This window comes from Parus major, chromosome 4 (assembly GCF_001522545.3).
Source record: "Parus major isolate Abel chromosome 4, Parus_major1.1, whole genome shotgun sequence".
Taxonomy (NCBI): domain Eukaryota; kingdom Metazoa; phylum Chordata; class Aves; order Passeriformes; family Paridae; genus Parus; species Parus major.
In genome coordinates, this window is record NC_031771.1 from 16,215,374 (window position 1) to 16,236,984 (window position 21,611).

General features: G+C 43.1%; 1 protein-coding gene across 3 annotated transcripts in view; it reads right to left on the minus strand.

Moving 5' to 3' along the window:
• Positions 1-3,094, minus strand: part of GPRIN3 (GPRIN family member 3) — a 33,322-nt gene extending 30,228 nt beyond the window's left edge. Inside the window, exon 1 of one of the 3 annotated variants that reach the window (XM_015623921.3) lies at positions 2,617-3,094. The gene's annotated coding sequence lies outside the window, so the exon portion shown is untranslated. Of the gene's footprint in view, positions 1-2,097; positions 2,311-2,616 lie in introns of those variants that run through there. The other 2 variants (XM_015623920.3, XM_015623922.3) reach the window with 2 other exon arrangements.
• Positions 3,095-21,611: the final 18,517 nt, after the last annotated feature.

Genomic DNA, 21,611 nt, shown 5'->3' on the forward strand with positions numbered 1-21,611 from the left:
GCTACTCACAGCGTTCAAGTTAAAGACTCGCAAAATAATGACACTTTATATGTCAGCCTAGACATCACAGCCAGCCACGGGATTTACAGCTCTTTAAGACAGAAAAGCAATTCTCTTTTTCTCTCACCAATACTTGGAAGCATAACTGAACAAAAGCAGTTACAAAAGCAATTCACTGTAATAGGCACTTTCAGTTTGCAGTTTGTGTATTACTCAGTACAACTTCTTGGTGCCATTTACTCCAGGTGACCTTAAACTTACTGGAAGTTGGCTGGGGGAGAAGACAGACCTTTAAGGGGGAGGTCCAGGAAAAAGAAACCCTTCTGACTTCTAGAGGACACCAGAGATCTACTGTGATTCCTGAACTGCAGACTTGCATGGAAATGAGGTAATCTGAGCTCTCTACCACAGGCAGATCCAAAGGTACAAATGTAGAAATATTTAATTCAAATGCTCCTTACAGGACAGCTTCTGAGAAAACCTTGGCTTGCACGAAGTGCAGGGATCACTGCCTGTAACTAATGGAACAGAAGTTCCCACCATGTAGTCGTGGGAAAGAAAAGTTTGTACCATTGGGTGAATAGACAGGGGAATACTGAGCACGAGGTTATTATCTCCACACGTGACATTAACAAGGGCCTTCCTGGAATTCACTGTGCAGCACCGGGGGGAAACAAGGACGGTGGTGGAGGCTCAGAGAAGAGCAGCCCAGACGTTTCTCTTGGGGAGCATCTGCATTCCAGAGAGAGACCAAGAGAGTCAGGTCTATTTATCTCATCAGAGACAACGTTAAGTGGCTATTTAATTACTGCCCTTAAATACTTGAGCAGAGAGAGATGATCTGAAACTAGATAGCTATTTAATCTGACAGGCAAAACATTACAAGATCCAGTAGCTGGAAGATGAAGTCAAAAAAGTTCAAAGAGGAAAAGAGATGCAAACGTTTAACAAAGCGATTAAAAATTGGAGCCAATTATCCAGGAATGTAGTCAATTCCCATCGTTGGAAGTCATTAAATCAAGACTGTTTGAAGAGGCTGTTGGGCCAGACCTTGGAATCACTGGGGAATAGTCTCTGCTCTGTATTATGGAAGAGGTTAGGCTATGGGATCATACTAATATGACTAAAAATTCCACCACTAGCATTGTTATCTTCCTTGCCAAAAAAAAGGATGAAAGAATAAAGCATTAATGAAGCCAAGGCCTGTATGGGGCACAGAACACAAGATGAATATGGACAACACAAGCCACAGATCAGGAGCTGACATCATCAGTAGTTTTGTCACCAACTATAGCAAAAGAAAGAAAAGGCCGTGAGGGATTCGTGCCCAACCCCAACGCCCTGAGCCAGGCAAGGGACATCACCTGGCCGACCCTCACGGCGCGATGCTCCTTGACCGTGACATCCCAGCTCGCAACCCTCACGGATCCTCCCGCTCTCGGCCGAGAGCCTCCACACCACCGTCTGGGGAGCACCCGGGGGTACCCCAGCTCACCCTCCCCACTGCGCCCGCCCGGCTTCGGACCGGGGGACGCTCCTGGGCCACGAGCCCCACTCCGGGCGGCCGAAGGCGGCGGCTGGGGTCACCCCCGCGTCGAGGGCTGCCTCCGGGGCATCTTCCGCGCTGCGACATCGCGGCCGCGGGCACGTTGCCGTGGCGACCGCGCCGCGCATCTCCCCGGCCCGTCCCGGCGGTGGGGGGCATCTCATCATTATTCCCTCCACCTTTTTTATTTCTTTTCTTAAGTTTTCCGCTCTCCCGGACCACGCGTGAGCCAAAGTCTTTTACAAGCGCCGGTAAAAACGAGCAGAAGGTGAAAGAGGCGCCCTCGGGGCCGGCCCGGCCGCTCCCAGCCGCTGGTGCCCGCTCGGCGGGGCAGCCGCAGCCCCTCCCGCCGCGGAGCGGAGCACGGCTCAGCTCCCCGGGGTGCGCTCCCCGGGCGCGGCTCGGTCCGCCCGGCTCCGACCCCCGCGCCGGGCACGGCCGGCAGGGCGAGGCACGCCCGCCTCGCCCCGGCACCTGCCCACGCACCCACCCCGCTGCTCTCCGCGCCGAACGTGTGTGTGTGTGTGTGTGTGTGTGGTGTAGGTGCTCACCGTGTAGGTGCCCGCTCCGCTCCCCCCGCCCCTTACCTCCGCGGCGGCGCCTGGGGAGCCGCGGGCACACCGCCGCCGCGGGCAGGGATGACCTTGCGGAGAAATCCATCATCCGGGCAGGAAAACAAGCCGTTCCTCGGGGTGTGCGGCGGCGGGAGGAGGGCGGGAGGGAGGAGGGCTCCGCTTGGGCGGCCCTTCCCGCCGCGGGGGCAGGACGGAGGCGATCCGTGCCACCACCGACGAGGAGGCGGCGGCGGGAGGCGCGGGCAGCCCGCTCAGGCTCCGCCGCCGCCCGCGGAGCTGCCCCTCCGGCCGCTGCCAGCTGCGGCTCCCGGCCGGCTCGGGAGGCGGGGAGCGCCGGGGCTGCGGCGCCGGGCCGGGGCCGGGCTCCCCCCGCGGCCGCAGCAGAGCGGGGCAGCTCCCGGTCCCGCCGGCGGGGAGGGACCGCAGCAGCCCCGGTGCGCTCGGCCCCGCACCCCGCCCCGAGCCCTCCCAAACGCGTAGGGCGCGGACACGTACCTGCTTCCAGGGAGACATTTCCCGCTGACGCCAGCCCCACCCTGGGCCTCTCCTGGCTTTTATAGCGCGGGAGCTGGCGGCTCCTGTCCTCCATCAGGCGACGGGGCTGAGCGGGGTGTTCTCGGCAGCCCCCCGGGAGACCTCGGCAGCCGTGCCAGGGCCCCGGGCTCCTTCTGTATTGCCACCTCTGCCAGCCGGTTTCTCTCCAGCTCCTAAGCCAAAACTAGGCGCTGGGCTGCTTCATGGCAGAAGAGCTAGAACCTCACACCCCAAATCCGCCAGTTCCCTCCACTGGTGCTAGCCGTGCATGCGTCCGCGGAGGAAGGGTTCAGCTAGCGAGGCAGCTCCTGAGCCCTCTGCTTGCGGGGTGGTACCGCTTTGCGCGGGGAATTGCAGTGGATGCAAATGCGCTTCAGCTCTTGTCACGCTTTCAGTTTGGATTGTTGTTTTTGATAGGCAAATTTGGCTTCCTGTGTGAAGCACAGTCCTGTTTGCCTGGGAAAGAAAAAAGAAAGTAGAGTCAAGCGAAAAGCAGCAAAAGAGGTTTTGGTTTGGAACTCTTAATTATCCGGAAATCTTTGATCTAATTTCGGTTTATTCCCACCACAGTGGAATTTTATGTCTCTATGCTGCAATCACAGGAAATGGTTCTGCAGTGCCCGGAGACTCAAGTCAAGTACAGGTTTTCAACTGGGAAGATTTTAACTCTTCTGCAATCCTTTAGGGATGAATAGGAGCAGGATTTAAAAAAAATAAAAAACAACTGTAGGACAATCTGTGAGGAGAACTCTGTTGCAATATGGAAAAAAAATGAGGGGAAAAAAGAACAGGTGGCTAGAGTATCTAAAAAAATAATTTTCATCTCTAAACATTGTAGGCATCAGTGAATCATATTCCCTTGATCCTTATGAATGGACCCATATTTTATTTACTGCTTTACTAAACACCCTCTGCCTCAGTTATTGGTCCTAGATCTCCTCTACTCAGGAGTTAAGTGATCATGAAAAACACCTTACATTTCCTACCATATCAAATGTAATTTCTTCCCCAACAGCAGCCACTAAGATCAGCTCATATTTGTGCAGTAGCCATTCCTGAATGTGGCTTTCTGACAGTTACTTAAGCATGGAAAATTTAAGATATGTTTTCAGTGTTCATATACAATAACCACTTTTTCTCATATGCCAAAGCCAAACCAACAGTACTCTTAAGAGCCTGAACATCCCAAGCATCCATCACTCAAAGGAGATTGGAGAGAGCATCAGACTTTATCAGGAAAAGATTTACAGCACTGGCACATCCAAGGCTTCTCAGTAGCTCTTCTTTACTTTGCTCTCTTCACAACCTTGCTACTTTTTTTGGTGCTCTGGAGGGCTGAACAAAGCCTGGTCCCCCCTGTGCTCGCATCTGAATCAGGAATACAAGGTCAGCTTGGCAAACTGAGTCAGTGTTCAACTGCTCTTCGTTATTCTGCTAAATGACCTATTTTTAAAGAAACATTGCCAAACTTCCTAGAATTAATTCTCCTGCCATTAGCATTACTACAGTGGAACTTCCCCTTTTTTGATAAAGAGGGGAAAAGGCTGGATGATGCAATTTCCTTTTGTCAGCAATTACACTTTTATGAAGAGATAGCTGTCAGCACTTACAGACCTTGCAGCTGCAAGGACTTCGTGGGACCTCACGGGCTACTCAGCAAGGGACAATTACAATTAGTGTTGTTTTCATAAACCTTCCTAAACATGAGACTCCTTATCTGGATTCCTGAGAGACTTTTCTGTTGACAATCCAGCCTTGAAAGTCACAGCAAGAAGAGCTATATTCAGCTGGAAAGACTAGGAAGCTTTTCAGTGGGCTATTGTGTCCTTGCTATTTTAGGGTTGTGAAGCACCTTGAGAGCATGTGGAGGACTTAGGCCCCAAACCTGTGGGAAATTGACATTCTGAGGAAAAAAACAGAAAAACTGGGAGCTTTTTTTGCTCTAAGTTCCTGCATGCTCATGCACCTCATAAACTAGTGTCCACATGTTTTCCTGCTGTGTTCAGATAAACCTTCATTTTGTCTGTACAGAATTGCTGGGAATCCCCACTCTGCTCTCAAGCAGTCATATCTGAGCACTGGGTCTACTGTTATTGTGTCTGATGGACAAGGATTTCCAAGAGAATAGAAGACAGTAGTATGACTGAAATACTCAGTCATGCTCAGCTGATAATCTCTTTCCCATGCTCAGAAGGGCGTGGATGTTTTAGCCTCCAGATGCAGTGATGATCTGGGAAAGCTGAGAAGAGGTATTAAAGAGATTCAGGTCATTGCAGAAGCCAGTTGAGATGGTGCACTCAGGGCACGGCCACTTTGTTTATGAATTCTTCTCGCATACCTGTTTTTTCCCCAATGTCCTTTACTCTTCCCTGAACCACAGCCTACCATGTAATGGCTTCATTAGGTACATTAGGCAGTATTGGTTTTAAAGACCTCAAAAGGATTTTTCTAAATCCTGTTATGAGCTCTGAAGTCTGCTTCAGCCGCTGTTATAATTGTCAAGACAAATCATCACATTTCAACACATCAATGTGTCACCATATCAATGCAAGCTAGAGATTTAGATAATTCTGATTTATTTATCTGAATGTTTAACCCCATAATCACCTGTGAGTCGTGGCCAATTTGCTACTACTTATCCATACTTTTTTCTGCTTCAATCTACATCTATATGTATTTGGTTTATGTTCACTTTTTGTAGGTCTCAATGCAGAAAGTATTCATACTGAGGGCAGCACATAAATGGTTGCTTAGCTTTAGGCACTGTACTTAGCACTTTCAATAAAGTCAGAAGAACATGCTTAAAATTAAGTGTGTGCATAGGTCTTAATAATATTGAGAAGAAAAAAATTACTCTTTAACTTACTAGTATTGTCTGAGGTGAAAGCATAAATGTAGCTGCGGAGGGTTCAACTTTTGATATATGTTCGATCAGAGCTCAGGGCAACAGGAGCCTGGGATTTTTGGAGCTGTCAAAGTTCAATTAGCCATCAGAATGACAACCACACTTCTGCAGTGCCCTTGACTTTTGTAGAGTATTTTAAAATCTCATCTTCAAACTGTATTGCTATCTGGCTAAAAGAAATTCCTTACTGTGTCTGAAAATAATTCCTTACTAGCTGAAAAAAAATTAAATAGATTTGATGGTTTAACAAAATGAATAGTGATATAACATGTTGAGATGATGTGCATGTTGGAGTCAGAGGCACAGAGAGTGTGCCCTTATCTTTGATACCTGGCCCTGACATCCAAGGAAGGACTGAATTTCATATAACATCATGAAAACAGCTGTTAAATAGAAAATTAGGAGTGTGAGTGTGTAAATTAGAGAGTTTTCTTAAGTCACTGAGTGAGAAAGTTAAAGGTTTAAGCTAGTTTAGAAAATAAGAGGCAAGATGGAAGAATTAGGGCGTGGTCTCATTTCCTTCTCTTTCTTCTAGAGGTTTTTGGCTAGTAGTAGGTGACTGGATAGAGAATGTCGCAGTGCAGCACACAGGTGTTGGGTCATTGGGTCACTACGAAAAATAATTTACTTGACATTTGTTAATAGGATAAATGGACATGTACAGTTGGCCTAAACTAGCTTCATTTACTTCAGTAGTGCTAGGCAAAATATACATTGGTGTGGATTAGGCCTGTTTTTATTGTATTGCTTCTACCATATTTCTGATCATATTTTGATGAGCTTTGATGACATTAATAGAAAATTTAAATTGCGTAGAAGCTTTTTTTTTATTATTATTTTAATGCAACAGCTTTCATGTCTTCTTTAGGAAAAGGAGTTAAGAATACTTCAAAAAGTAAATAGAAGCATAACTTTTCTCCAGCAAAACTTCAGTTAGAGATTGGTCTGAAAAGGGCAATAAGAGCAAATTTGTGAATACAGTCATTTAACATTTATGTGAAGGCACTTATAACTTTACTTTCCATTAGTGTAAGAAAGAAGTTGAAATGACTGGATGAATATGTTTATTTGGGACCAGGAGCTGAGCCAAAAAAGGTGCAGGTCCTCTGGTGTGATAGCTGCAGTTGACAGCTATATCATTAGAGACAAATGTATCAAGAAAGAAAACCGTACCATACACAAGGGGATGTGGTGCAGGTGTTTTGTGATCATGCACTCTCCATCTGACCAGCAGAGCAGAGTAAATACTCATTGCATGTGTTACACAGCATCTCCCTCTCTCTCTACCTCTCACACACCTAATGGGCTGTACCAGGCACCTCACAAATGGATGCACTGTTCAGCCACGGTAATAACTCTGCTGGATCATTAGTCTGGGACTGGTATCACAGTTTATGGCTAGAAATAATGGGTTCTGATGGTCATATTTAAGAATGTTTCCTTTAAACATTTTGGTCTTTATAAAAATAATAATAAAAGGGATATAAAGAAAACTGCATGAAACAAATAGTATGCCACTGTGAAGTAACACAGTATTTGTGATGTTTTTCACAGCAGTCCCAAAGTCCTATGCATCCATGAGTTAGTTGCTGTACCTCTGGCACTTATGCCAAATTTCAGTTAAAAATATGTAAACGTGAACTTCTACAGCACTGTGAAAATGTTTTTGCATCTCGCCATACACGTCTTGACAGCTTTTGCTTCTGTCTAATCTGTGAAAGTCCTCATGGGGAACTTCAACCACCCCAGCATATACAGGAGGGACACCACTGTAGGACATAGGACACAGGCAGTCCTGGAGGTCCTTGGAGTACATCAGCTTCTTCATCCAAGTGATAGGAGCAGAGGAGAGGTGCTCACTGGACCTCCTACTCGCCAACAAGGAGGGGCTCACTGGGGAGGTGAGGGATAAAGGCAGCAGTGACAATGAGATGATGGAATTTGGGGTCCTGAAAGGAGGTAGAAGAGAAAAAAGCAAATTCACAACCCTGTACGTCAGGATAGGAAATTTTGGCCATTTGAAAGGGTAGAGTCCCATGGAATAAAGCCCTAGAGGAAAGAGCAGCCCAAGAAAGCTGGTTAATGTTCAAGCATCACCTCCTCCAAGCTCAGGAGCAATCTATCCCAGTGAGGAGGAAGCCAGGCAAAATTTCTGCATGAATGAACAGTGAGCTTCCAGACAATCTCAGGGACTAGAAGGGAGGATACAAGTAGATGAAGCAAGGACATGTAACCTGAGAGGAATAGAGATACATCATCAGAGCATCCCAGGTTGAAGTTAAGGAAGATAAAGCCCAACTGGAATTTAATCTGTCTAGGAATGTCAAAGACAACAGGACTTCTGGGGGTACATGGGTAACAAAAAGAAGACAAGGGAAGAAGTGGATGAATTCATTGCTGAATGAGACAGGACATGGAAAAGACTGTTAGAATCCTCTCTTCACCTCAGTCTTTACTAGCAAGACTGACCTTCAGAAATGCCAGGTCCCTGTAAACAGGGGAATGTCTGTATCAGAGATGACATAGCATTGGTGGACAAGGACAGGTTAGACAAATATTTAAGACCGGACATGCACAAGAAAGGCAGGAAGAAGGACCCAGTAAGCCCCAGTTCAATCCTGGGAAAGTGATGGAGTAGTTAAACTGGGGAACTGTTTCCAGGCACATGAAGGATCAGACAGTTGTCCAGAGCAGTCAACATGGTTTCACCAAGGGGAAGACGAGCTTGACCAGCTTGATAAACTCTTATGATGAAATGACTGGCTTTGTATATGAGAACAGTGATTGTTGTCTACCCACACTTCAGGAAGGATTTTGGCACTGACTCCTCTAGGAGGAAATATGAGCTGAATGAACAGCAAGCTGGATTAAATAGTGGCTGAACAGATGTGTCCAGAGGGTGGTGATGAGCAGCAAGAAGTGTAATTGTAGGCTTGTCACTAGTGGTATATCCCAGGGGTGAAGACTGGGTTAATATGTTAACAGTATTAAATAATACTAAATAATAATATATTAAACATCTTTGTTCATGATCTGGATGATGGTGCAAAGTGCCCCCTCAGCAATTTTGATGATGGCACAGATCTGCTAGGGTGGCTGATGCACCAGAGGGTTGTGCTGCCATCCAGAGACACCTCAGGGGCCTGGAGATATGGGCTGACAGAAACCTGAGGCATTTCAGCAAAGGAAGTGCAGGGAGGAGTAACTCCAGGTATTGGTTCATGCTGGGGCTGTCCATCTGAAAGGTTGTGAGGATGACCAAGGACTGACACACTTGCCCAGAGAAGCTGTGGAGTCTCCATCCTTGGAGGTATTCCAAAGCCATTTGGATGTAGTCCCAGGCAGCTTGATCTAGGTGGCTCTGCTTGAACACGGGTGTTGGACCAGATGACCTCCAGAGATCCCTCCCAACCTGTAGCAGTCTGTGATTCTGTGATTCCTTTGGTATGATGAGCTTTTGGCCAATGTGCTGTGACACTTCTGTTTTCACCCTTAGACTCTGAGGAGGACAATTTGGTATGATGCATTTCACACTCTGCTGTTCCCATTTAACACATTCTGTGTATTCATTACTGTGCTCCTACATGTGAAGCAGGCCACACAAAAAAAATAACCTTCTCCCTTCTCAACAAATTAAAACAAACGATTTGATGAGTCAGTAATTTATACTGTTTACCTCCTTTTATGTCAACAATCCTGAGACCTGGAACAACACATAATCATAATGATTATAGACATAATGAGCTGATTTATTACGTAGTCACCACATGGTATTCTGGTGCATATTCAGCTGTAATGATGTCAAACAATATGACTGGAAAATCTATCTGCTCAGACAACCGCTGCCTACTGGGAACAATAAATTAAGCTAATGCAGTACCAGACACATGGGTTCTCTGGACTCAGTGCTCCATCTCTACTTAAATTATGTATATATCAAAAGCATTTGACATTTTCAGAATTTCAGGAAAAAAGAAAATCAGTCAGGGATCCTTTTAAGGAGTGGTTGTGAATGCTGAAGGTTAATGTAAATGAAATACTCTCCCAATACAGTTCTGTGATATGGAATCAGTCTTACAGTTGTACATTTCCACTGACTTTAAGAAACTGTTTGTCCTGATCACAGGTTAGTTCTTCCTTGGCTGTGTAAAGTGCTATTCCAGAGGGGAACATCCTTTGACAGGGCTATCACAGCTAATTTCATACCCTTGCATTTCATTGCACAAGACAGAAACTTCTCCTCATGCTACCAAAAGAACCATTCCCTGGACCACTACAAAAGATGTGTATGGCTCACAGTTTCCCCCTACAGTATGGATTTTTATGTTGATTTATACAACAGGTAAGATGAAAAGCAGATGTAATAGGTGCTGCAAGGTGAGTAGATAAATAATGGATATGTACAAGCATGGAGGATAAGTACCACAAACACTAAAGTGTGGAGATAAAAAGAAATAAAGAGAGAAGAGGCTCTTTTTTAAATATAAAGGATGTCAAAAACCCAAGAATAACTACATATACCATAAGTCAGTATAGAATCTTATGTCCAAAAAGAAAAAAAATGTATGATCATATGATCTCTAAACATGTCAGTGCTCCATTGGGACAGAAAGCCTTACGTTAATTCCAGGCAGTTGAAGAAACATCAGGTGTTTCTGTTTCCTGGATATATTTACTAATTTTCACTAGGTTCCCACTGATGTATGGTCTTCACTGGCCTGTGATGCAACTGTGCTTTGTGAAACAACATTCCTAGTTATCCTCTTTAAATATGCCTGTGCATTATTCTTACATTTTATTCTTGTGTGCTGTATGAAAATGTCTGATTAACTTTCTTCTGGCCATTCTTCATGTTGTATCTATTATCATAAGGTATCTATTAGTCATATATCTACTATTTTTTAAAATCTAAAATAAGAAGTCAAACATTTACAGATTGTTGCCTTTTCATGCATCTATTGCATCTCTTGCCCAGCCATGGTTCTAATAAAATTATTGGTATCACAAACAGGTAATAGCTGCTCTATTTATCTGAATACGTAGAAATTATATCTTTGGCTGAAAATGCTTAGCTGTAGCTCAGTTGTACTCCATGTAGTTGTTTCTAGAAGCACAGCTTGATTTTTTTTTAAAAAGCCTGTTTTGTCTTTTTTCTTTTTTCTCCTTTTCTTACCATATAAGTAATTACCTCCACTTGATCAAACCAACTGATTTTACAGTTTCTCAGTTTAAAGTAGGTCAGGCCATGTCTTGTGTTTGTCTAGACTACTTTCTGTTTGAGCTTTCATGCATGTTGTAAACAGCTCACCCCATCACACTGGACAGCCTCATCTGCAGACTCAGCCAGCCCCATGGAAATGGACACAAATGTGCCCAAATGGACACATTGCACCTGCCACATGGGCTTCTCTGGACCAGGCTGCACCACAGGGATTGCACTGGTTTAGTGCCACTTGAATGGACAAGGTCTGCCTGAGAGTTTCTCCCTCCCTCCCTCTTTGTCCTTGTAGCTCTTTCTGCTAGGCTGATTTTCCACTCTGCCTTGGTTATGCTCCCTTTACAGGCCTTCCTTGCTGCAGGGATCATCCAAACGCTGTTCCTAGCACCAAGAACGTGAATCATTCAAGCCAGGACTGAACTGATCCACTGGGATATGTGCAGGGCCCATTCTATATGATTTCATCATTTTTATGACTTGTGAACCTCAGGAAAGTGTTTTGACACGCTGTGGCACAGACCATCACTGTTTCCCACTCCAGTTCTACCAAAACACATGTCCATTTTAGCTTTTGGTGAATGGCATTAGAGGTAGAAGCATGATTATCACAAAGTGTTTTGTAGGATGATGATGATGATTATTATTATTATTTCAAGATGTTTTTTCCTCTGGAGTTTGAGACCTCCCTCCAGAATATGAGCTAGTCAAGGTTCAGTGGTTCGCAGGGAGATTGGGAAGATTCCTGTCTCAGAGCTGCAGAACAAGACATTTTTCTGCCAGTGCTAAGAAAATGTATTGTCGAAACATTGTCTCTGAGCTCAACACAACAGACACTGAAGTTTCTAGGTGACTTCTGATCTCAGTGGATGAGGCAAAAATAATGGAATAAGTCACAGATGGCAGATGAACCAATGTTTCACTGTCCCTTTAAAGTCAACATCCCTTAATATAATTTCAGAAGAACTTGACCTTTTCTTTGAGCTAAAAAATCTTCAGACTCCTGTTAACCAGGGAAAAGGGCAGGGAGAAATAGCTGAAACTAATTCTAATAATTTTATATTATCTTGCCTACTGATAAGATATTTGAATAGTGCTCAGCATGGAAAAAGAAGGTAAATTTTCCATCTACATCTGACGCCACATTGCTTTATGACAGAAACTTTGATTCATTAGCAGCATTCTAAATTCAGAAACTAATCATCTGTGAGTTTAGCTTATCTCTAGAAGATGAATAATTTAAAAACCAGTAATACTTTTCTTTTTAGAATCATAGACTCATTTAGGCTATAAAAGATATTTAAAACACCAAGGCCAAGCATTAACCTAACACTGAGTCACTCCCTCTAGAATTGGTTCACCTTCTACTAGTGAAGGTGTTCTAACCTGTTCTGAAAACAGTATCTAAGTTTTTCTCGACTGATATTAATCTTCTCACCTGGCCATGAATACAAATGCACTTTACAGCATAGCTTGCCAGATGGAGCAAGAACCACAACACCTCTCTGCTTCAGATAGAGGGGGAAGGTTATTTTTGTGGCTGTTCTGTTGAGTGTTTCAGGCATATTCCAGGTAATGGCACAAGAAGAAAAAGTATTTTACTATTGGATTTGTGAAATAAAGTTAGTATAGCTGACCAAATGATTTCTTGGCTTTGGTCCCAGGTATAGCAGTAAGACAAAAAAAATGTTAATTCTTATGATATACCCGACAAAAAACATTCCCATCATGTTGTAAATTTTATTATATTGGTCTCAGGAACCATTGTAGAGGTGAAAGCTCCCCAGATTCCAGAAAGATATGATATTTTAGAAAATATACTATATACACAAGCCTGGCTCTGTCTTTCCTTTAATCCCTTACTATTGTTATTTGCCCTTCTTCTGAGCTGAATATAAAGTGCTACTCTGTGTAGCTAAAGAGTGTTAAGATCAATGCTGTGTGTGTAGCCAGAGATATTAAAAGGCACTTGCTGACACCATCAATAGTGCTGAACCTCTCCCACCCCAAGAACTGTAAAGCAGAAACAAATTACCTAGATGACCATCTGAGAGGCTGAATATTTTAGAATAAATTTGTTAAAGATGCACTCATGGGTTTCATTACAATTTACAGAGTAGGCACCAGAACATTCCCAATTGGCACAGAAATTTGAGTGTTTTGGAGCTGTAGGACTCTAAGTGTCTCAGTGTGCTTTAGGGTGGTGTCCTGGCTTAGGGAATAATTTCTAGGCTAAGAAATGTTCAAGGCAGCCTCAAGCACTTTGGGAAAGATTTTTTTATTTCCTTTTTTTTTTTTTTTCTTTTACAAATATGAGAAAGACAGAAATGGTTCAGTGGTTGGAGCGCTGGATTCTAACATGATTTAATATCCATTTAAGCATAACCCCAGGTCTCCTTCATGGTGCTAGTCAAACCCTTAGGGCCTTGGTTCTCTTTACTTTACAGTTGCTCAAGAATAGCACTGGCGAAGAATAACAGAATTGGGAGCTGTTTGGAGCCAAGGAGACAGCTCTTTGTAAAACAGGGCTGCCAGGTTTTTAGAGCTTTTTTCCCTTCTTCTCCAAACTTGCAGTGGAGTAGGACATACCTGAGTACTGTGATCACCAGAGCTGACAGGGAGGACTCAGTCTAGGTTTGCTTTTTCTGAGACAGTATTTTGTGAAACAGGAAGATGTGGAGAGGGCCCACAGTGGGCTGGGGGTCAGATGAAAGAGTCGACAGAAAGAAGAAGCCAGCAGGGTTCCTGTGTGTTTGTGAGAAGAGGAGAAAGAAGATAAAGGTAGAACAAAGCAGAAAACATCTGTTCTGTGAAAAACACCATGGAAAACCAGGATTTATCTGTATTGTGGATTTTTGGGGATGATTTCTCAGAACTGCTTCCACCAATGGACTTGAGGGGTGGTGTGATGATGGTCAATGGGATGGGGTGCACTATGGGGTCAGAAGGTTATAAAAATGCTATGTATGGGCACAATAAAAAAACTTGGATGAAGTTTCTTAAGGAACTGCTTTGTGTAATATCTGCTCCCACAACAAGAAGAAGAGCCAGAAAAATCAGTGATAGCCATATTCTCAGTCAACAGCTTACAAAATCTGCACATTTGATATTTGGGAATAGTGACTACCTGAAACCTGTATCATGTACGAAGTGTCACCTTTTTAAGGAATAATAGTGTTTGACAGATTCTCCTGGGCTTTGACATTTCTTCCCACAAGGCACATATGACAGAAGCTGGGCAGCTCAGGCTGAGGATCTCGCACACCTCTGTTGCACTAGAGCAGTTTTCTCTTCCCCTCATTCTTCCTGTGGAAGGTTGACTGATCTCCTTACATGTGAATCCTAAGGTGCTCCTAGGAAATAAATAATCTACTGTCTCCCAGGAAATAAAAATGTTAAAACCAAAATACTACAAGAGGGAAACTGTTTGGATTTTGTATTGATAAAATCTTTTCCAGATTTGTTTGCTCTGTTGGCAGCCTGATGCGCTGGGACTTTGCAAAAGGAAATCACCCTTTTGCCAATAAAACAGAACAAGCATGACAAAATCTGTCCTGCTGTGCTCTGGTGAAGCAGCTGCTTGGTATTATGGGATACATATTGACACGGTGTTCCCTTGTCAAATGGCACAGAACTGTTTCCTGGCTGACAAAACGCTCGGGACAGCCTAGTGGCTTTCCCCAATCCAGTTACTAATTCCTGCTGTCTCCTACCTTTAGAATAGCCACAAAGCCTTATCTTCTCACTCCACTGTTGAACACAAAGGCACTCTCACCCTTATTAATCTCCATCAGATCACATTCCTCCATGCTCCCATTGGGAATGACCTTGGCCCTTATGTGATGGCACCTTTTACCCTCCTAGCTTTTTCCTATTTGTGATAAATGGTTATGAGCCAGTTGCCATTTTTTCCCTCCTGTGATGGCATCCTGATGAGATGACTGCAAAATCAGGGGCCTGGGACTAGTCCTGCTTTCCTGCTCATCATCAGATTTGGCTGACCTGAGATCCTGGATGTAGTTACTGAACAGGATGCCAAAGCAGTGAGAGTATAAAGCAAATAAAAATCCTCTTTCCTCTGTTGCTTCTATATAATAGATGTAAAACTGCAAAATTCTCAGCTACTATGACCAGTGTTTGTGGTTATATACACAAACACACACAGAGAGAAATAGATAACCCAGGATAAGGTTCTCCATGCCTACATCATGCTGTATGACTGGTTGCTGCAAAGGAGCTGGAGTGCTCAATTTTTTTAATGCTTGGTCCCCTAGACATACCCAGGTTGGATTTAAATGAGCAAATTGTACCTGTTTTTCTTGCCAGAGTGCTCTGAGCCAGCACCCTGATCAAAGTGAGGCCAACTGGCAATACTTTAAGAAGCAATCATTATCAGTAAACTGAAATCAGTGAATCTCTGGCAATTTATAACAGGTAAGAATCTGCCTTTAGAAAGAGGGAAAGCCTTGATGCTTGTCAGAGGTACAGTAAGACAGAGCAATCCTCAGCAGCCAGAAAGCTGTCATAAGGAGCCTCAGCTAAAAGCTCAGGGTTAAGTGGGCATCCTGGGACTCACAGAATGGCACTGCCAAATGCAGCAATTCCCTGTTTGATGCAACACCCCTGAGAAATGAAGTAGGTGGCTGCCACAAAGTAATTGTGAAACTGCTTTTGCTGGGCATTAGGAGCTGTAAAGAGCAGGGGAACAAGGTGCTGGCATGAACCAGGCTGGGTCCTGGGAAGACACATAGAAGTCCAGACAGAAAAATTCCTCAGTTTTCAAAAACAATTGTAAATTAATTAACTCTCTCTGTGCATTACCTTTTTGTAATATTCAGAGAGGGCATGTTTCTTACTTCCAAAAAAATATCATGTTTCTATGTCACTGGAATAACAAACATTTTAAATTTATAGGGGTCTTTTTAGATCAGTCTTTGCTGAGTATAAATCACTTTTCCTTTTTACAGGGGAAGAAAAGCATAAATATGACTTGACATTCTTATCACCTATCCATTCCCCAACTAAAAGATTTACTGTGTTACTCTCTGGGAAACATTCCTGTAGTTAAGGGACTTGTGTAGAAAAGCTTAGCTGTGAGACAACCTTATGTGTCTGGGAGATGTAAGTCAAACTAAGGTAATCTCCATGAATCTGTAGTACATTAGCTGCCAGATTGCAAAGGATGGATAAGGCTCTGCTTATTTTTTCACTTGACTTTGATGTAACTACCATACAAGCCATATACTCTGCAGAGCTTTATGATGTATGAGAGGCTTGTGGCCACTAAAATTTACTGGATTATGGCTTACTATTCAAACCAGAATATCTTATGGCAGTGAGTTCTTTGCTAATATCTTCAGTGTAACTGAAAAAATTGATTTGTATCTGGTGAATGTTATTTGAAGTTGTAGTCATCGCAGATTTGCTCTAATTCCTTTTAACCTGAATGTATGTGCCGAAGTACCCTGCTTCCAGGAGAAACCAATACCCTCTTTCAGAAGTCACCAAAGAGACTTTTTTTTTTTCAGTGATGTCCCCAGTTTTCTAACACTGTGAAATTACTTCACATGTTACTGCTCTTCTGGAAAGGGTCCCTTTGCTCATTGGTACAGCAGCCTGAGAACTCTCTTCAGCATAGAAAATTAGTTCTTTGAGTGATTTATCCTAGTGGGCACAAAGGCAGCATCCAGTTTCAGATAGAGTACAGCTATGTTGATAACACAGCTTGTAATAAAGCCTCAACCTTGGTAGGCTTGGAAGAAACTCTTCCCCCATGAAACTCCTTTAGAACTCAGCACAGCATCAAATTTTACCATGGATAAAAATAAAAAGAAACTTCAGTAATTAATGAAGACAGTATTGATAAGTGTTCTTTTTATCATTTCCACTAAAGTGAATGAATTTGCTATTGATACTGATGGCTGTAGGATTACCTTCCTGTACACTTAAACAGTTGTCCATTGTGCATATAAAGAATTCATATTTTAGATTAAAAAAAAATATATGTTAAAAATCTGTTTATCTTAGCTGAAGAGCAGTATCAGCTAGTCACACATGAAGAAAACTCACTTCAGATTCTGTTCACCTGACTCAGCCCATCTTTTTATTTTTTTGACTGAGCTGAATCCTTTGCGCTACAATAAATGGCAGGCTGCTGGGAGATTTTCTAAATGAGCCCTGGAAATCCTCGCTGAGTAATTGAAAGCTACTTCTTCCTGTGATCCATCCTTCCCTGCAGGAATTGCCATCCTCAGGTCTGAGAGAGCAAAGTATGTGATACTTAAAGCCATCTTGTAATTTTAATAAAAATCTTTGGAGCCTCAGGCACTTAAGGAAACCTTTCTCAGTGTTTACTTCTTTCTACATACAGTAAGCTGTAGTAAGGGAGTGGAATAGGCAGGGGAGGAAGTGAAAAAAAAAAAAAAAAGCAACAGAGAAGTGAATTCCTGCTTTACTTGCACCAGAAAGGGTTGCAAGTCCATTTCTGAGTTCCTTGAAAACATTTGTTGGGACTCTGCGTGGGATCATGCTAAAAGACCTTTTGCACATGTTAAAGTGGCTCTTTTCTGCTAGAGATAAACCTATGCCAAGAACTTCTTAATTCATTCCTGTTAGACTCAGACATGCATTTGTCTATGCTAGTTTTAATGTAGGAGTAGTGATTATCTTGCTTAACTTTTAAATTCGTGCCTGTCTTGAGTGCTGGAGTTTATCCTACTGGTTCTCTTTTCTATTCCTGCACCAATTCCCTGCATTTGCTTTTAGTTATGCCATTTACCTGTTTGTGAACACTGAATTTATCATCACTACAGAATACTTCCGAGGACATCTTGGGTTGCCAAGGTTTCTAGCAAAGGTTACAGTGCAATCTACACTTTTGCAGAAGATCTCCTTCTCCCTATGATGCCATGCCAGGTTTTGAGCATAGAGCCCACTGCTGTTCCTTCCTTTCTCAGCTTGGGTTTGCCTTTCGCTGTCCCAGTGTATTCTCATCAAATGATTTTAGTAAGTCTTTTGACCCACAAACAAGCATCACTGTCACAAGGTGATGCTGACAAGAACTTCCTACCTTGCCTGTTTTCTTAGGAGTGTGGCCTTCAGAAGCATTTCAACCAACACATAAGTAGAGCACATCCTGTACTTAGCCACTGGTGACTCTTCAGCATCCCTGCCCATGAGCTTGCACACATCCACAGCAGCTAAATAATTCAATGGCTGCTGAGGAATATATTGGAAAAATTCAATTGGTCTTCTAAAAAGTGTATATTAATGAAGTGTGTCTATTTAAGAAACCACTTTAAGAGGCAGCAGGAGAATTGTTGAGAATTCTGCCAAGGGCAATGGGTACAATTTATACTGCTAACAGAGGATATTACTCACATCTAGAAGAATAAATTGGATATCACCAATGCATTGAATTACTTTCTTGAAATAGAGGTGGGGAATAGAAGAAAAAATAATATCCCAAAAGCATTAAAGAATCCATCAAAGAGTTTAGACTTTTTATTAAAAATTGTAATCAAAGCTGGATCCCATTTGTCTCTCACTCTAGCTTAATGGTTGGCAATGCTCCTCTGACCTCACTGGCATTCCTAAGAAGGGAATCAGCAGAGTCAGAAACAGGTTCTTTTTAGTCTCATTTTCTTAAGTTAAAGGTGAACTGAAGAGAAAAACCTATTTATTTACCAAGACTGATGAGGAGAGGCTAGAGAAATGAAAGCAATATTCTCTCCTGTGTTCAGCTGTATTTCAGAACTGCAGAGATTAACCATGCCACCTCCAGGACAGTCCCCTCCTTGTCACAGGTGTGAGCCCTTCTGGCAGCAGGGCACAGGAGAATTTGCACACTCTGTGCCTGCCTGTTTGCCCCATGTGGCCTCCATTAAGTGCCACCACACTGTCCACCAGGACTCAGATGACAAGGCAACAATGGCCAAAGTTGAAGTTCAAATTATTTTTAAAAGTTTTTTTGAGTGCTTGGTGCAGGCTACAGTTGTGTAAAGGGAAAGCATCCAAGGGAAAAGAAGGTGCAAGATGCACCCTGTGCTAGGGAGAGATAAGACAAAGTCATCTCCTTTTCTGAAACTCACTGTGAGTTTTGTAATATTCCAGAAAGAGCAAAACTGAGTCCTTAATAAAAAATGTCATCACCCAAACCTCTGAAAAAACCTCAACCATTTGAAATTATTCACAACAATGTTAAAGCCCCTATGTTTTTCAAATGTTTAAAGTTCTGGAAAATTCAGCTTAGCCTCTCCCACGTACTGAGCACTGATATGCCAGCTTTAGGTTACTGATTCCTTAGAGGTTAAAGAAATTTGTGGAGGGAATGGACACAAATGAGTTAATTTCAAGTCTCTCACACAGAAGGGATGTGGTGTGTTTGTACAGTAACCAACATGTTGCTTTTCTGTATAAGTCAGCAGTGAGTGGATTTTTCTCTTGTGCTGCATGTGCTGTTTACTGACTCATTTTAATTGTCTCTCCACAGAGGATAACAATGTGCTTGCTATCTATAGCCACTGAACTCAGACTTGGCCCTTTCTCATCCAGGACTTTTCCCTGGCTGAATGATACAGAAGCAAGGATATCCATTTTGGACACATAAAATAAAGGTGTAGAGGGGGATTCAAGAGGGGCAAAAAGGCAGCCACCTGAGATGGTTTTCTTCCCTTACATGGATTTTCTGATCCTCATGCAGTCCAGAAGGCTCATACAATACATGCAGCTGGACAACATTTTTTCTGGAGAACTAATGCTGATCAAAGTTCAGACTCCTGGAGGGTCCAGGAGGATGATGTAAGCCGCTAGACGAGAGCATTGTGCCTTCATGTATTTCATCACTTTACCAGGGTCAGCTAGCACTCTGCTGAGAAATTCTTGTGCTTGGCTGGCTGGCAGATCAGATGCTCCAAGTTCATGCCAAATCACCTCTTTGTGGAGGACACAAAAATTTACAAAATTTGATAGAGCTTGCTTGTTCCATGACATTTGGCTTCATCTTGCAGCAGAGGGGCCACAGACACAGTATTTGCTTGAGGACTGCCAGAAGGATGTGGTTGAATGTAGTTTCAGGGCAGTTTTCAGTGCCCTGCCTGCCTCCTCCTCACAGCTGCATGCTCCTGCCTCTCCTCAGACCAGCATAAACACTTCCCTGCCTCTATGGTGAGCTAGAACAGAGGCCTAATGAAGGCAAAAAGTATCACTCTCCAAATTATTAATTTTATCTATGTCAGCTCTCCAAACCATCTTAGCACAGGTGTACAGGGACCTCTGGCCACCTCAAGGGAAAGGTAGGAAGAGAAGTGAAACTTCCAGATCATAGTCATGGCCTAAGTTGTTGTGGAACTGTATGTACGCTGTGGATAAGGTCCCAGAACTCCTCTACCACTTCTCTTTACAATGCTGATATGAAAAGCAATTGTTTTTAATTCTGCTTCAGAAACAAGAAGTGGGCCTTTCAGTTTCTACAAATAAAAACCTGCCCTTTTTAAAATAAGCCATCATAGCCCAAGCTTTAATTAAAAAGGAAGAGTCACTTTTTCAAGGTTTGAAAGATTAAAATATACTTTAATGGATCTCACCTCATAGCGGTCACTAATGAAGCAAGGAATTTATGAAAAACTGTGGAGACAGAAACAGTTTGTCCTGGACAGGCTGCATGGTCCCATACAAGTGAGTAACTTGAGACAGGTACTGTAAACTCACTTGGTGTACAGCATTCCTCATTCCGCATTTGCACAAGGTTTTACCAATGAAACCTCATTCTCTGTTGCTGCATAAGTAACACCATAATGTGACACAGAGCAGCTGAACAGGAAAAGTGAGAAAGTTTCCTGCAAAAATCAGGCAGATGGATCCAGGGCCCTGCCTACTTTTCATTGGACTGCCACTGGAAGGCAAGTGTCTGTACAGAATTCACCAAAGCTTTTCCAGCTGGGAACTTCAAGTGGGTCAGGCATCCCTGCAGGACATCTTGATAAGCTGAACATACCATTCAAATTTTACCCACAAAAGTAAAAGCTTTCAGATTCTTCCCCTGAGAGGAACTTCAGGTGATGCCTTGTTGGCAGGCCTCTAGGTGTTAACCTTAGAAGCTCTAAAATCTCCAATTCCACAAGCAGTACATCTGTAAAGCATGCCTATTATTCACTGCTGTGCTACTCCAGCTGAATTCCAAAGCAGCTCTGTAACTGGTGCAAAATCTGACTAATGAAGTGCTAAATCAAGCCCAGCAAGTAGAAGGGTTCAATTCTTTTTTAGTTCAAAGCTTTTGTAATTAAGGATAATTATGATCCAATATTTAAACTGCTTCTGTTTCAGTTTTCCTGCAGACGAGATTTGGGTTTTGCACACATAATACTACTTCGTTTCAGTAAATATTTCAGTAATAGTATAAGTGGTCTATTATTGTGTAGTAAAAATCCGTTGCAACATTTATTTACTAATAGCTATGAACTATTCAGAAATGGCCAAAAAAAAATTTAAAAAAATAAAAAAGCAGCCCAGTCTGGAAATGCATGAATGGGTTTGCAAGAGCACTGTTTGCTTTTTCCCTGTAAGCTTCTATTGCTGCAGGGAAATTTGATTTATGAAGCCCTGAGTCCATGTCTGCCTCAGACCCTGGCCTGTTGCTTAATTTAGCAACAAGGCATCGGCTGTGGATTGGCTGCCTTGGAGCAGCACAGCAGTTGGGCTCACTCTCGCTTTCCCTTGTGTAAGGTCACTTTCTCCACCAGCTTGAACGTGTGATGTGCTGCATACAAATAGACAGGAAAAGGCAAAAGCCTGTTGTGAAAACTGTCTGGCTCTCTGGTACTCATCAACAACATTCAG